This window comes from Solea senegalensis, unplaced genomic scaffold (genome assembly GCF_019176455.1).
Source record: "Solea senegalensis isolate Sse05_10M unplaced genomic scaffold, IFAPA_SoseM_1 scf7180000015197, whole genome shotgun sequence".
In the NCBI taxonomy this organism is placed as follows: Eukaryota; Metazoa; Chordata; class Actinopteri; order Pleuronectiformes; family Soleidae; genus Solea; species Solea senegalensis.
The window spans coordinates 34,249-52,615 of record NW_025321255.1 but is presented as its reverse complement, the minus strand read 5'-3'; the positions used below and the strand labels follow the sequence as shown (position 1 = coordinate 52,615).

Here is an 18,367-nt window from a genome sequence, read left to right as displayed (position 1 = left end):
TGTAAACAAATACAAACAGTTAACAATAGTAAACAAATCCATACGAACGTGTGAGTGCACAATCCAACACGTTCAACACAAAGGAAAGTTTATAAAACACAGAACCTTAACCTAACCCTGCCCAGAACCCTTGCCTCTTACTGTGAGCTGATAACACGTTTTGCCCCCGAAGGAGAGGAACAAGAAGAAAAACACAAAGAGCAAAAATAGGAAGAGAAAGAAAAATGGAAGTGAGCGAGAAACGTCTGTCCTCTGGTTTTATAGTGTTTTCAGGGGCAAGGCCATAAAACAGAGAACGGCCAATGAGATTCACTGACCCTATGGAATGCTGACCAGTCGTAAAACCAAGAATGTCCCAAATGGTGGACTGAGACTTTGTTGAAAACTCAAATCAGGCTTTTGAAACTGCATATAGGCCTTACCCATGGAGAACAATAGAATAGTGGATTACAGTAGACATCTCGGCCCCAACATTTGTTAGTATAGCATTAGCTTTAACAAACCACTGGAACCATGCCCAAAAGAGAAGTGAAATCCAACAGCAGTACCAACGTCACGTCACTACTTCAACATGAAGTTGAAGGTTTGGACGCTTTGTTCACACCGCTACCAGTTACGCCGAGTAAAGGCCCGGCCCCAAAGAAACAGCGTCAAAAAGGCGGAGGTGATGCTGACGATGTTTCCAACGCTGAAATCATGAATGCAGTGGTGGAGTTAACAAAACGCTTCACTGCGCACGAGCAAAACATCTCCAGAAACTCTGAAGCCATTACGACAGTCTGCGAGCAGTTGAAAGGGATGGAATTATGGAAAGTTGAAAATAACAAAGAACACATTAAAGAAATGTCAGGACAAGTCTCACAACTGCAACAGAGAAGTGAAAATAGCGAGCGCTTCAGCAGGCGCTGGAATCTCCGCATGTATGGATTAGGAGAGACACCTGCAGAGAACATCAGAGGGGAGATCATCAAGTTGCTGGCGCTGCTCGCACCTGAAGACAAAGAAAAGCTAGGCTTTCTCGTTGACACAGTGCATAGAGTTGGAGTTCCCCGGGATAATGCAGCACGACCTGTCATCGTGCAGTTCACAATGAGATCCTTTGGAAACAAAGTCTGGAAGATTTCACGTGGCACTGAGATTCTCAAGGAGAAGAAACTACTGGTTAAGGAAGATTTGACACAAACCGACAAGATGGAAAGAAACAAGCTCTGGCCGCTTGTGGAAGCTGCCAGAAAGCAAGGGAAACGTGCTGGTGTTCGTGGTCCAGAAGCCTATATTGAAGGAAGAAAGGTGACTTGTTAAGGTTACAATGGGTTCTGGACTTTAAGGGTTATGTTAAATAAGTCACAGGAGCACTTCATTACATTTAATAATACTGTTGGTTTAAAATTCATGAATGTATAAATGGTACTTATAGTTGAGCTTTACTGTTTGTAAGTACCTATTTTATTCTTTCTTCAAGTTTCTAAGTGTTCATTTACCTCAGACATTAGCCAATTCTGTTTATGTTTTTATTGAGTTCATTTTCTTGTATGACTCAATTTAAGTTTGATGCACTAAGTTTGTGCTCTATTAATGTAAGGGGACTACGGGATAATACAAAAAGGAAGGCAGTTTTTCTCTTAAGCAGGCGTTGTAATGCAAATATAGTTTTTTTGCAAGAAACTCATTCATCTAGAGATGATGAAAGATTTTAGAAGTCTCAGTGGGGGGACACAGTTTTTTTTTTTCTCATGGCTCAAATAATTCAGCTGGAGTCGCAGTTCTTTTGAATAGATTTAATGGTGATGTGCTGGATTCTGCTTTCTCAGATGATGGTCCATGGATTATATTGGTCTTAAAGGTGGACAACCTTCTGGTTATTCTTTGCAATGTTTATGGTCCAAACAGAACAATTCAAGCAAAAGATACGTTTTCTAATCTCTCTGCAAAGGAAAATACAAAGAATGTGTTTTTATCATTGGTGGAGACTTCAATGATGCCCCTGATGATGAAATGGATCGATGGCCTCCTAGATCTACAGCTTGACTTGGTTTCAAATCTACCTCATTTCTGTGTGATCACCTTCTGCTTTCAGATGCTTGGAGATTTATGAACCCCAGTGTCAAAGATTATACGTGGACCAATTCTAGCAGAAGCTTACAGTCTAGAATTGATCTATGGTTACTGTCGTCACATGGACTACATTTCATTTCAGATGTTTCTCATTGTCATGCTCCGCTGTCTGATCATCAAAAGACAAGTCTTAGATTAAAGGGCTCTAAAGAAAAATCAAACATCAGAGGCTATTGGAAATTAAATAATAATATATTGGAAGACAAAACATTTTTTTAAAAAGTGTAGAATTGCTTGCAAAAGACATTTTTAGTAAAAAAAGATTTGAGTCCAATCCAAAAATGGGAATTCTTTAAATTTAAAGTGAGAGAAGTTGCAATACAGTGTAGCAAACAAATAAAAGAAATACGTACTAGCAAAGAAGATCTTTAATGAGCCAGTTGCACAAATGAATGTCTAGGCACGATTTATCTGAGGATGAATTAAAATTGCTTAAGAATCTTAGTGAAGAGCTTGACAGAATGTATATGAATTTGGCCAAAGGTGCCTTCATAAGGTCCAGGGCTAAGTGGTTAGAGGAAGGGGAAAGAAATACAAGTTCTTTTTTTGGTTTAGAAAAGCCAAATAGGAAAATAAATAATATTACATCCCTAAATATAAATGGTACCATCAGCACAGACCACAATAATATTGCAAGTTATAGCAAATGATATACATGTGAATTGAATCACTTCAAGAGCAGTGCATTTATGGAGCATATAAGAAAGTTTACTCCTCTGATTTCTGGACATTTCAAAGACAGCTGTGACAGAGAGCTCTCATCCTCAGAAATGACTGAAGCAATATGAACTCAATGAATTTAAGAAAATCACCTGGAAGTGATGGTCTCTCAGTAGAATTTGATTTATGCTTTTGGGCTTTAATTAAGGACCATCTACTGCTCATGTTTAAAGAATGTATTGATAGAAAGGACATGACGACAACCATGAAACAAGGTCTGATAACCCTTATTCCTAAACCTGAAACAAATCCTTTAATAATGGAAAATTGGAGGCCCATTTCTCTTTGAAATATAGACTATAAAATGATCTCACAGGTCTATGCTAAACGTTTGAAGAAAGATCTAGAAGAGATAATAAGCGAAAACCAAAATGCTTTTATGGCCAAACGTCACATTAGCTCTAATGTCAGGTTAGTATTAGATTGAATTGACTATTCGAACCACATAAAGTCACATGCACTACTTGTATTCCTTGACTTTAATAAGGCATTTGATTCAATTGAACATTCTTTCATGATACAGGCCCTGCACATTTTTGGTTTTGGGGATCATTTTATTAATAATATAATAATGTTTTATAAAGATATAAACAGCTCTGTCATTTTATATCCCAGCATTTCCAAAAGGTTTCCAATTTCAAGAGGTGTACGCCAAGGATGTCCTATTTCTTGTTTTTTATTTTTGATTGTGGCTGAAGTTTTGTTGTTAAATATCTCACATAGCCCCGATATTCATGGTTCCATCATCTTTAACAGACAGATCAAAATGACACAGCTAGCCCATGATACACTATTGTTTCTAAGGGATAAAGGGCAAATACAAAGTGCATTACGTGCAACTGGTGCATTTTCAGAAGCTTCGGGTCTTAAACTAAATCTCAACAAAAGTCAACTTTTATGTTTCTATGAGACAGAAGAGAAACTTATGTTTGATATTCCTGTCAAACAGTGTGTTAAATATCTTGGTGTTCACATTTCCAAGGACATGACTCTCAGACAACAGCTACATGTTCTTCCCAAAATGAAGAAAACTAAGACAATTTTGAATTGATGGCTTCAGAGAGCCCTTTCAATCTTTGCTCGAGTGTTATTGTCAAAAGCTGAAGGTGTATCAAGATTAGTTTATCCTGCTTTGTCACTTTTTGTTAGTGATATGTTCTGCACAGAAATCAATCATTTATGTATTACATTTGTGTGGAAACATAGGAGACATTGCCTCAAAAAAGAAATTCTCACTTTAGAGAGAGCAGAAGGAGGATTGGGCGTCTTAGATTTGATCCGTTTGAATTGCACCTTTAAGATCAAATGGCTTCAGAAATGTTTGGAATGTCCGGAATCGCTATGGAATTTTATACCATATAATATCTTTGAAAATGGAAGCGGCTTCAACTTTCTATTGGGATGTAACTAGTCCGTTTCTAAATTGCCACTAAAAGTCTGAAAATGTCATCAACAGGCTTTATTGTCTTGGAAAGTGTGTTATGTTCACAACTTTTCACCACATAAAACTCTTATTTGGAATAACAGTGATATTACTGTTAACAAGAAAAGTCTATATAAGGAGGCCTGGATTGAAAGGGGTATTATCTATGTTTCTGCTTTGTTTGATAATAAAGGTCATCTTTATAGTTATGAACCATTTCTAAGAATAAAATCTGTTCCTATCATTTATAAAGAGTTGATTTCTGTAATGCCAGCTATTCCCACAGGCATAATTGAATGAATGAAATGTCACCTTGGCCATCAAAATATTGATCCTCAAGTGCCTTCTCTACTTATTGGTGGGATACCATTAACAGATGTAAAGTGTACAAACAAACATATAAGGAAAGAGATTCAAAAGTAGAACAAGATTTCACCCAAAAGCAAATCTTTCTGGAATTCACAATTTGATCATATAAAGTGGCACAAAGCATGGTTATGCCCCTTTCAGTTTTGTGTTTGGAATAAAATCAGAGAAGTTCATTTCAGAATCTTACATAATATTTACCCGTGTAACACAATCATTTCCAAATGTGTTGACATTGATGCTAAAGTGCAAAACTGAGCCAGAAACGACTTTACATCTGTTTTATCACTGCCCCTTTTCTTTTGTTTTGTGGAGAGACGTAGAGAAGTTTATTCAGAACAGGACTGGTCATGTCATAGCAATTGCCCCAAAGGATATTGTCACTGAATTGAATTGTAGCAACAGATCTTTAAATCACATGGCAAATCTCATTCTTGCAATTGGCAAATTCAATATTCATAAAGCACGATTCTCTAAATCCTTCCCTAACATGAACAGTTTCACAGTTGAATTCAACTTGTACATAGATACTTTATCCTCTATGTCAAACAAAAAAAGTGCCAGCGCACATTACTGTATTTTCATGAAATAGAGTAATGTATTACTATATTTAAGACATTATGGCTTTTCTTTTTGTGTGTTTATTTATTTCATTTTTGATTGAAATTACATTCGTTTTTATGTTTTTTATTTGGTATGTGATTCGTATGACTAGTTTCATGTTTTACTGATATGCACTTTGTATTAATCTGTATATACTCATTTCTGTATATCCTTGTGGCTAAATGTCTGTATGTTCCTAGTCTTGAATAAAAAGTTAAAAAGTAAAAAAGATCTCAAGCTAGAAACTTAAAGAACTAGGTTCACATACTTGTGCTGCTGTCTTTACATGTTGACAATAAAATAATAAAAACTAAAAAAAAGGAGCTTCCTCTCATCTTCAAATCAGCTGCTGTTGTTTTTTTAAACTTTCATTTCATTTACATTAAACTCATTTTATTCACTGATGAATAAAATAAACACACACACACACACACACTCACACATTGTTCTAAAGTCTCATCTTTTATTCTTTATTCAGGTTGAGGGGCTGCAGTTTGACAGAGATCAGCTGTTCTTCTCTGGCCTCAGCTCTGAAGTCCAACCCCTCACACCTGAGAGACCTGGACCTGAGTCTGAACAAGCTGCAGGATTCAGGAGTAAAGCTGCTGTGTTCTGGACTGGAGAGTCCACATTGTAGACTGGAGACTCTGAAGTGAGTTCACTGACTCTCTGTTACTGTTGTAAATGTCAGATGTTTCATCCACAACTGAAAGTCATTCATGTTGTCACATGAGTTGAATCAGTGATGGTTGTTCCATGTTTCCACTTTTTCTTCCCTCAGATGTAGAATCAGGATCTTTTCACAGCTGACGTGTTTTTTGTTTTCTAAAGTGTTTCAGTCGCTGTAGTTTTCACGTCAGTCGCAGCTTTGACCTTTTCTGACTGAACTTGATGTTTTTCACTTTCTCCTCTGACACGTTCACATGTAGCCAATCAGAATGAGTGTTGTTGATGATGTCACAGCTGTGACTGTTTACAAACAAACAGGAGCTTCCTCTCATCTTCAAATCAGCTGTGTCTCAGTTCATAAGGCTGGATCCTCCAAGTGTGGACTCATGGTCCAGATGTTGTCAACATGTGTCACAGCACCGTGACGTGGGCGTGTCCCAACTGTCACATGACTCGTCATCTGGTGTATGTTTGGCGGACGACCGTGTCCCAGAATTCTTTGCAGCAATAAAGGTGGTGGTAATGCACCTTTAAGCTGGTTTACTAAACACAGATGAATCAAAGAATCAAATCAAGTGTAAAATATAGAATTGTAAAGATGTTGAGAAGAAGTGTGATTCAGGACTTTGAAGTGTAGAGGGCAGTATTGAACCTCTCAGTGTACAGCCTGCACACAGACTCCACCTGTTTCTGCTTCTTATCATTGATTCATTTCATTGAGTTGAACTTGATGTGAAAAGTGAGGCTGTGTTGAAATTCACCTGTGACTTCTTTGTCATTTTGCTGCTGTTTCTTTGCGTCAAACGTCTTTATTCTTCACGTTCACTTGAACTGAACCTTCACACACTCGTGTGTCTCACAGTCACATGACTCATGCTTTCTAAATACACTGTAGAAAATGTTCAGATACATTTTCATCCTCACAGCTGATATTTGACTCACACATTAAAATTCACCTGCTGAACAAAACACTTTTATTCTTTATTCAGGTTGTGGAACTGCAGTTTGACAGAGATCAGCTGTTCTTCTCTGGTCTCAGCTCTGAAGTCCAACCCCTCACACCTAAGAAAACTGGACCTGAGGTGGAACCATCTGCAGGATTCAGGAGTGAAGCTGCTGTGTTCTGGACTGGAGAGTCCACATTGTAGACTGGAGATTCTGGGGTGAGTTCACTGACTGAAGCTGCTGTTGTTTTTTTAAACTTTCATTTCATTTACATTAAACTCATTTTATTCACTGATGAATAAGATAAACTCCTTAAACACACATACACACACAGTCACACACAGTCTCTCTCACACACACACACACACTCACACAGTCACAGACACACACACACACACAGTCACACACACACACTCACACACATTGCTCTAAAGTCTCATGTTTGATTCTTTATTCAGGTTGAAGGGCTGCAGTTTGACAGAGATCAGCTGTTCTTCTCTGGCCTCAGCTCTGAAGTCCAACCCCTCACACCTGAGAGACCTGGACCTGAGGTGGAACAAGCTGCAGGATTCAGGAGTGAAGCTGCTGTGTTCTGGACTGGAGAGTCCACATTGTAGACTGGAGACTCTGTGGTGAGTTCACTGACTGAAGCTGCTGTTGTTTTTTTAAACATTCATTTCATTTACATTAAACTCATTTTATTCACTGATGAATAAAATGAACTCCTTAAACACACACACACACACACACACACATTGTTCTAAAGTCTCATGTTTTATTCTTTATTCAGGTTGATAAAATGTAGTTTGACAGAGATCAGCTGTTCTTCTCTGGTCTCAGCTCTGAAGTCCAACTCCTCACACCTGAGAGACCTGGACATGAGTAAGAACGAGCTGCAGGATTCAGGAGTGAAGCTGCTGTGTTCTGGACTGGAGAGTCCACATTGTAGACTGGAGACTCTGTGGTGAGTTCACTGACCGAAGCTGCTGTTGTTTTTTTAAACTTTCATTTCATTTACATTAAACTCATTTTATTCACTGATGAATAAAATAAACTCCTTACACACACACACACACACTCACACATTGTTCTAAAGTCTCATCTTTTATTCTTTATTCAGGTTGAGGGGCTGCAGTTTGACAGAGATCAGCTGTTCTTCTCTGGCCTCAGCTCTGAAGTCCAACCCCTCACACCTGAGAGACCTGGACCTGAGCTGGAACCAGCTGCAGGATTCAGGAGTGAAGCTGCTGTGTTCTGGACTGGAGAGTCCACATTGTAGACTGGAGACTCTGAGGTGAGTTCACTGACTCTCTGTTACTGTTGTAAATGTCAGATGTTTCATCCACAACTGAAAGTCATTCATGTTGTCACATGAGTTGAATCAGTGATGGTTGTTCCATGTTTCCACTTTTTCTTCCCTCAGATGTAGAATCAGGATCTTTTCACAGCTGACGGGTTTTTTGTTTTCTAAAGTGTTTCAGTCGCTGTAGTTTTCACGTCAGTCGCAGCTTTGACCTTTTCTGACTGAACTTGATGTTTTTCACTTTCTCCTCTGACACGTTCATATGTAGCCAATCAGAATGAGTGTTGTTGATGATGTCACAGCTGTGACTGTTTACAAACAAACAGGAGCTTCCTCTCATCTTCAAATCAGCTGTGTCTCAGTTCATAAGGCTGGATCCTCCAAGTGTGGACTCATGGTCCAGATGTTGTCAACATGTGTCACAGCACCGTGACGTGGGCGTGTCCCAACTGTCCCATGACTCGTCATCTGGTGTATGTTTGGCGGACGGCCGTGTCCCAGAATTCTTTGCAGCAATAAAGGTGGTGGTAATGCACCTTTAAGCTGGTTTACTAAACACAGATGAATCAAAGAATCAAATCAAGTGTAAAATATAGAATTGTAAAGATGTTGAGAAGAAGTGTGATTCAGGACTTTGAAGTGTAGAGGGCAGTATTGAACCTCTCAGTGTACAGCCTGCACACAGACTCCACCTGTTTCTGCTTCTTATCATTGATTCATTTCATTGAGTTGAACTTGATGTGAAAAGTGAGGCTGTGTTGAAATTCACCTGTGACTTCTTTGTCATTTTGCTGCTGTTTCTTTGCGTCAAACGTCTTTATTCTTCACGTTCACTTGAACTGAACCTTCACACACTCGTGTGTCTCACAGTCACATGACTCATGCTTTCTAAATACACTGTAGAAAATGTTCAGATACATTTTCATCCTCACAGCTGATATTTGACTCACACATTAAAATTCACCTGCTGAACAAAACACTTTTATTCTTTATTCAGGTTGAGTCGCTGCAGTTTGACAGAGATCAGCTGTTCTTCTCTGGTCTCAGCTCTGAAGTCCAACCCCTCACACCTGAGAGTCCTGGACCTGAGTGTGAACCAGCTGCAGGATTCAGCAGTGAAGCCTCTGTGTGATCTTCAGAAGAGTCCAGACTACAGACTGGAGACTCTGAGGTGAGTAGAGTGTTGTTCTAATCACAGTCAGACAAACATCAGTGTTTCCTCAGTGAAGCTGTGACAGCACAATAGTGACAGACTTCATGATTGGACACAAAGACACAGAGAGACAACAGACGAGCCACGAGCTGCTGCTACTCACAGACTAGAGCTGAGCGCCTCACATGATGAGCGTCCATCAGCTGTTTGTAGTTTGACTTCATCACAGATTATAGATCCACTGTATCATACACTGTAAAAACAGCAGCACATCTTGTTTGGTTAGAAAACGTCAAAGTAGCCACTTTCAGACTGGAACGTCATTTTCCTTCAAACTCTGACAAAAGCATGAAGAAATGAGCAAAATATCAAGAAATGATCTTTATCACAAGCAAAGAAATGAAAGTGAGTCTTCTCTGACTTTAAGAATTGACACCTTGGCAAGGGAGAACCCAAAAGCACGACAACGAGGCAGGAAAACGCAGATTACTAAGTCCAAAAGCAGGAAATCAGTCACAAACAGGCAAACACATCAGAACAAGAAGACTAACTAGAAATGCTGGAGCAAAAAACCAACACAAGACCATCTGAAAATGGGCTGCTATATAATCACTGAGGGACTAATGAGCCAATGGAAAAGCAGGTGAGGGAAATGAGTTGATTGCATGGAAGAAAGATGACAGGAGAACTAGTGACAAGACATGGAAACAAATGAAAAAGACATGAAACAAACTAAGAGTTAGTGTAAGTACGTAAGTACAGAGAGAGTGAATTTGACCTTTGTGTTTTAAACACAGCAGTAGTGAAGCAGGAGCAGCAGGGATTTCATTCAAACTGTTGTTTGTTACTGTTTATTAAAGCTTACATGAAGTTGTCATTCTCTTCTTTTAAGACAATGTTAGAGTTAGTTTTCTTCACTTTTTCGGTCAAAAATGAGGACAATTTCCCAGAAAGTAGACTTCATTGACCTTTTTTTAAAAGTCTTCCACAAACACCTTCAAGTGTAAACCACATAAAACCACGAGAAAGTCATTTACATTCACATTATATCAAATAACATGAAGAGGCTGCAGACACAGACATGATAGTGACTCTGCTGTAAACATGAACACTGGAGTGACAAAGCCCGCCCCTTTCTGTTGGACCTCAGGTTAAAGCTCCGCCTCCAAGACTCTGTAACATGAGTCAAAATCAAAGTTGTCTCTGGTTTAAGGTTTATAGACAAATTCTGCATGAACAGAATATAAACACAACTTTTTCCTGAAGAAATATGCAAATGAGTGACTTGAGTATCGTCACCATGTGTGTGTGTGTGTGTGTGTGTGTGAGGCAACATGAAACAGTGGCAACAACAATTCAATCAAAAAACCAAATGTCCCTGAAATATATCTACTAACAAATACTTTCCATCAAAGTACACAGAGTACGCATTTAAGGCCACAGCTGAACATGTGACCTTGACTTCCATGTCAACAGAGATGAACATAAAGAAACAGCAACCCCTGCTGGTGAGGAGTAGTTCCTGCAGCACTATAGATGCACTATATGGACAAAAGTATTTGAATTGACGTGTTTCAATGGGGCTTTGGACTCTCGGCCTCTTCTCTCAGTGAAGGACAATCTGAAGTTCAGCAGACGCAGACATTTCTACTCCAACATGACTGTGTCCCAGTGGACAAAGCAACCACTATAAAGACATGAGCCCTGACCTTTAACCCCATCCAGCACCTTTGGGATGAACTGGAACAGAGATTAAGAGCCAGACCTTGTGGTCCAGCATCAGTGTGTGACCTCATCAATGCTCGACACAATGAATGGACACTAATTGTCACAGAAACACTTCAAAGTGTTGAGCAAAGTCTTCCAAGAAGAGTTGAAGCTGTTAAAGCTGCAAAACTCCATATGAAAATACTGTGAATGTATTTGAATACTTCATAATAGTCCAAATACTTCTGTTGATTTGTTTTCACACAACTCCAAACAACCAGTGTTTGGTGAATGAGTGAATGTGAGCTGTTGTAACATGTGATGTTATTATTCCACATCTGAGCTGCATCACTGACTCTGACTCTGACTCTCTGTCGTCTTCTCTCAACAGGTGGGGTGATGAATGTGTGTGTGTGTGTGTGTGTGTGTGTGTGTGTGTGTGTGTGTGTGTGTGTGAGATGCTGCTTCAACAGATCTGTGACAGAACTCCAACGATGATGGTGTGATTTTTCAGTCCTAACGTCCTGAACCTGTGACGAGCTGTTTCAACATTTAACATAATGTGTCTTTAATCCAAGAGTATTCATCTACAATGTTAATAATATCCATAACCTTTATTACATTATGTATAATTACATATCTAACAGTTTAACCCTGACCAGTCAACATGTGTTTCCTTTTCATTTGCATCAGTTCAATGTATCTATGTTGTCTACTGATGAGTTTTAAAAAATGCTTTTTAAATATTTGACAGAATAATTGCTTCAATATTCAAAAACTCTGAACTCCAGCACATGAGAGCTAATGAAAATAATGCCTGGTTCACAGTACAGACCAGGCTGATAAACTGTATGATAATCACTGTCACATGACTCAGGGATTTTATATAATATTGTCCAAGAAAATAATAGTAATAACATAAAGTACTTTTATTATGATTTAAAAAAACAATTCCATTGAATATTAACCATGAATATGATTTTTGGTCTCATTGCTATGCTTTGTATTTTGGTTTAAATTTCAAAGTTCAAATTTTTGTATAGGTGGTTTATAAATAAAGCTAACTTATCTTTATAATTACAATTTATGGTAAATATAATAATCATAAAATATTAAAATAGTCAGGCCAGAAAAACCTGCAGACTCCCGATCATATTATTAGGAACAATAACAATGTGTTAAACGTAGTTTAAAACTCCAGATTTTTTCACTCAACATTTTACTTCAACTCTAATTCATGTGTTCATCACATTTATCAGTAACTTTATGAACAGATAGTGATGATAAGACCAGCAGCCTCCCCGGGAATCAGTGGTGAAGTGAGCGCAGGTCTGAGGTCATCACACCGTCATCTGCCCCGTGTTCTCGATATCAGCATGAATCCACACAGCAGCTCATTAATACATCGATAATAAATTTGAAATAAATCCTAATGAGCGACGAATAAATAACTAAAGCCTGTTTCGTCCTAATATTTAAAAAATGTAAAAGAAAACCAGTCACCGCCTTCATTTATTCAAATTTCTCATAAAGCTTTCACATCGTACGTTTCCCTGACAGTAGCCACATGAGTCACATGACCGCGCTTTGCTGTGCTCGTACACAGCTGTGACGTCACTCTGGGAAATAAGATGTTTCTGGGCTTTTTATGGCCTTTAGGAAGGTTTTACAAATGTGAAACTCCATGAATTAAAAATATAGAATATAAAGATCTATACATGTCTGTGTCCATGTCTCCAGGTGTCTTGTGGACACTTTTACAGGCGTCTCTTTTACTATTGTGCTCAATGGGAAAATTGCTTTTTGGGCCGCATGAGTATTTGTTGTTGCAGTACCACGAGTGGCCACCATGACAACATTGTCTTCAAGGCAGAGGGGGCGGAGCTACATCCAGTTCTTACAGTGCCGGCCCTGAGTAATTTGGTGCCCTAGGCAAGATTTTAGCTGGCGCCCCCTTGCATCGCAGCAGTCAATTTCACGATCAACTTTCATACAATCACACAGAAACTGCATGTGTGTTTTCAAGATTTTATTTCTTTGAGTAAAAAATATCTCACCAAATAAAAAGTAAAGAAAGAAACAAGTGATAAAATTAAAAAGGACAGGAGCACCTGATGCTGTGTCACTGGGGGTGGTACTGAAATATTTTAAAAGTGCATCTAAAGAGAGAAGAGAAGTATATGTGACGACTGCATGTTACATTTGAATAAAAAAACAGATGCTTGGTGTGCTATACATGAGACTAATATAGACTAATAATGAAAATGTGATGAGATTCATTCAACTTTATTGTCATTGCAATGCAATTCAGTCTAACCAGAGTGCAAAAACCAGTAAAGTGCAGTGAAATGAATATATATGTATATATAGCCTATGAATGATATGGGACAGCTAAGATATGAAATAGTAACAGTAATACACTTTAACTGCACTTTAACACTGATGTAAACTTTAACAAACATAAACTGTGACACATAAAACCAAAGGCTTACAACCACCTTATTACAAAGGGGACGGACAACTAAAAGCATTTTAACTGACATACAAGCAGGAAAGACACCTGTAAAATAACACCTGAACAGGCCTAACGTTAAGTTTCCAAACGTCCCTGACGAATTTAAGGTGGAGTAACATTAACAAACGTCGACTCAGCTATTTATTGATTATTAAACAATGTCGCTATCGTCTGAAGTACGAGCTAACACTCTGCTCCAACAACGGTAACTACGATGCATTAAACTAGTAATTTCATGAACTTCATCACATTGACATTACTGTACCTCTATCTTTTTCACGTTTTTCTTCCTCTTCTTTCCTTCTTTTTCTTCCTTGGGCGCCGGGTGGCTTTAGTCTTTTGGACATAATTCCGATACAGTGTCATTAATCTTTTTCTTCGTCTCTGGGTCACGGTCTTGTCGGATTCAGGCAGCTGGACTCTTGACCCCGCCCCCCTCACACAGCGCAAAGGCTCATTGCACCCAGAAAAAAGGCTTCTGCATTATTTAATAGCCTTTCTATGACTTTATGTTGCTGTGGGCTTATATAATGTTTCGAAATAATAGTAATAATGGCACTGGTAAAAAAAAAAAGAAAAAAAAAGTAGTATTTATAATACTTTTTTTTATAATACGTTTTCGGCGCCCCCTGCGGATGACGGCGCCCCTAGCATTTGCCTATACTGCCTATGCCCAGGGCCGGCTCTGAGTTCTTATAATACATCCATGGTCTAACGGGCTCCAGACGGACTCAAGGCTGTGATGACTTCCAGTCCATTGAGCTGTCACTCCAAAACTCCAGCCAATCAGCAGGCAGCTTCCTAAGGCCCACCCACAAACAAAAGACCACGGCACAAAGAACGTGAAAGTGTGTTTTCAAACAATAAAATAAAATATTTTTGAATGATTAAATCGATTATTTTTTTTTGCTTCTTGAAAATGTTGTTTGAAAATCTAATTCCATATAAATCAGTTTTGTTATTATTATATTGTATTATGTACAATTTGGTTATTAATTGATTATATTGATGATTTAATCAATTTTGAACAATTGAATACTTTATTTACAATAATTGAATGAAACTTAATAATTAAATCATTATTTAAAAAAAACCAAAAAACATTGTGTAAATTGTGTGTATATACAGTACATGCATACAGACAGAGAGATAGGTGGCTGTGGGTGGTTTTGTTCAGGATGGCCTGAAGTTCTGCCCGCTGAGTGAAATAATTGTCATTTCAGAGGACTAAGTTAAAAAAATGTTATCCAGTGGCCTGGATACAACATTTGTTATTGCTGAATATCTCTTGTAAATGATGTGGTTAACAACTTTACAGCCATTAAAGTGTGTACAATACTTATTCATCACCTTAGTTGACTTTCTACAGATGATCTTTGACTTTGGCCATGACTTGATAACATGGTTCCAGCAGGACTGGGTGGAGATCTAATTGTAATCTCTAAGATTTGATTTAGTCTCCTATACATGGACCACAATGGACCACAATGTGCAGCTATTGCCTTAAAGGGGGCCTTCTGAAACTTCTCCATCACTTGTCTCCTCCACTCCCTGTCCTGCTCCTCCATATCCACACTGCCCACAATGACATTTTTCAAGGCTTTGAATGTGATCTCCTCTGTCACTCTCCTCTCTTCTTTCTCTGGACTATTTCTAGACTGTAACTCCACCTGTGAGACAGTTTCACCAATGGACAGATGATCATCATCATCTGTGTACTGTGACCATCACCTGAAACTCAATCTCGACAAGACTGAATTTCTTTTTCTCCCAGGAAAGGGCTCTCCCACCACAGATCTAACCATCACCCTCGACAACTCTGTGGTAACTCCTTCTCACACCGCAAGGAACCTGGGTGTGACACTTGACGACCATCTCTCCCTCACTGCCAACATTGCTGCAACAGCTAGATCTTGCAGATACATGTTGCACAACATCCGAAGGATTCGGCCTCTTCTAACCCAGAAGGCGGCACAGGTTCTGGTCCAGGCTCTTGTCATCTCACGCTTGGATTACTGCAACTCCCTCCTGGCTGGTCTTCCTGCATGCGCCATACGACCTCTGCAACTCATCCAGAATGCAGCAGCTCGACTGGTCTTCAACTTACCAAAATTCTCCCACACTACACCCCTCCTCCGCTCCCTTCACTGGCTTCCTGTAGCTGCTCGCATCCGCTTCAAGACTCTAGTGCTTGCGTTCCATGCTACAAACGGATCCGGTCCAGCCTACATCCAGGACATGATCAAAACCTACACCCCAGCCCGCCCACTCCGCTCTGCATCGACAAACCGGCTCGCTGCCCCCTCACTGAGAGGATCGCAGAGGCACTCGCAGAACTCGAGACTGTTCACTGTCCTCGCTCCCAAATGGTGGAACGATCTCCCCATCGACATCCGGACAGCTGAAAGCCTCCACATCTTCCGACGCCGACTAAAAACACATTTCTTCCGACTCTACCTCGACTAAGACAACAACAAAAAAACTTGTACCTCGCACTTACGACTAGCACTTCATAGTTTGTTCTACTTGAAGCTCTTACTTACTTCTAGCTCTTATTTGAACCCAAATGTTTAAATGCACTTTTGTAAGTCGCTTTGGATAAAAGCGTCTGCTAAATGACATGTAATGTAATGTAATGAATGAAAGGTATAGAAAGTCTCTATGTGTTATAACCACCACCCCCAAGGACTTCAGAGATTTTTGACTGGAGAAATAAAACATCCCCTTCCACATTCTCCAGTGAGGCAGGCAGCTTGGAGTTGTTCGTGAAGACACCCTCGGGTAAAAGGTGAGGGTTATTTACCTGTCTGACCTTAATAACCTCATGTATATGCTTGTTAAAGGGTGGAATAGTGGTGAGCTGGCAAATAAGGTTGAAGTTAGCGGCAGTCAGGGAATGAATAGCACAGCGATTGTTAATAGGCAGATCCTCGTCAGTTGACAGTGCCACGTCCTGCAACCTGGCACCAGGTCCTGCAGTTGCAATGCAACTGTCAGGCGAACGAGGTCCAGAACCACCTCTGGATTTGCCAGCTCCACACTCAAAATGGCAAACAAAGCAAAAAGGTTCTCGTAATGCTGCCTACCATTGCTCTGCTCCTTGCACGCCAAGTAGATGTGTTGGTAAAGCTGCTGGCCGTGACCTTTCATGAATAACTTATCTTGTCTGGAACACTTGACCACTTTGATCTTGAGCACAGATATGTCCAGGATGCTGCTCATGCTGAGGAGCTTGGAGCTGTTGTCATGCCAATCCATGAGACTAATAAGTGTTTTGCCATAGGCAGCTCGTCTCAGAAGCTCCCTAAAGCAGCACTCTGTCAACTCCACCAAGCCACTCTTTTCTTTCTCTGACATCCGCAGCAGCGAAGGGGAGTGGTTCTGTGTGCATTCTCCACTCTGGAGGTTGAAAAGTAGAGAGGGGACAATCTTGTCCATGAGCTCAGGGTCCCAGATATTGGCCTGTAGGTCGTCATTCACCGTCATCCTCACCTTGATACCTGCCATGCGAATCTTGAAGCAGATGTCGGGGTCTTCGTCGCTAGAGTGGCACATGTCACTGAAACGTGACACAAAAAAATGGTAACAGCGGTGGTAGGAGGGGTTGTCCTCTTGTATGTTGGCAAACTTCACAAACGAATTGGTTCCTAGGATCTGTAGGCTAGGTTTGTCCGACTCTAGCACCTCACGCACCATCTTCAGGAAACTCTCCACAAACAGGTTGATGCTCTGAGAGCGACAGGCCATCAGCAGCTGGTCCAGCGCTTCCATTGCTATGCACACATACCTGTATCTTTGTCGAGCCACATCCTTTGACATTCTCTTAGGCAGGTAAGCGCCAATACAGTCAAGCTCTTCTGGAACCAACAAGGCATAGAATGTCAGCTTCTCCATGTTGGCTTTTACTAGCCAATTCTTTTGGTTTGCTGGAAAGATGTTGTCTACCAATCGCTTGTACAGAGGACTGAGTGCTCCACAACAGTCACCGATCAAGAAAGATATGATTCTTTCCAGTGACATGGTTGTGAAATTCGTTCTTTTTTAAGTAAGAATAGAAGAGAGAGCAGTAATGCAACCGTGTGAGTTCCAACTGATGTGGAGCACGAGAGGTTATCTTGTAATGTAAGAACTCCTTCCAGGTGACATGGAACACTAGAGAACTCTTTGAAGAGGAGCTTTGATACTGGCACATAATAAACATGATGGATGTTACTTTGACATGCAGATGGTCTCTGCCAGTTTGGACTTCCCGGGACAATTAAAATGCTTTTTTCATCTAGTATATTCAAAGGACAACAGGCTGACCTGGGGCGCTCAGGTTTTTCCCTATAATCAGTTTTTAATATTGAGAAGAATTGTCATCTTGCCATTAAGGCAATTTTCTTTAAGGTGTTTTGAACGCAACAAAGAAGGACGAGAAGGGGCAGCCCGTGGCCAAGTGGAAAGGGAACTTGACTTGTAACCAGAAGGTCGCCGGTTCGGGCGCCACTCAGTGTGGCAGCCCACTGCTCCTAATTCTAGGATGGGTCAAAAATCCCCTAAGGGGATTAATAAAAACTAACTTTAACTTTAAGATGAGACTGAGAACTTTGAACAGTGGAGGGCAGCATTACACCTCTCAGTGTACAGTCTGCTGGAAATGATTAGAGCAATAAGTCTTTGATCTTCTGAAAGCAACATAATAAAGAAGAACTTTCCTACTAAAATGGGAATTACATGGTTTTTCCACCTGGTTCCTGTTTATAAATGTTGGTGTGTTTTTGGCATGAAATGAACTGTATTATTATGGGGAAGGAACACCATATTTCTGTATCTGTAATATTTGTTTGCTAATTAGTGTTAAATACT

At 39.8% G+C, this 18,367-nt stretch overlaps 1 pseudogene; it reads right to left on the bottom strand.

The window, feature by feature from the left end:
- Window positions 1–2,511: 2,511 nt before the first annotated feature.
- Window positions 2,512–17,428, bottom strand: LOC122762053 (annotated as a pseudogene).
- Between the last annotated feature and the right edge of the window lie 939 nt (window positions 17,429–18,367).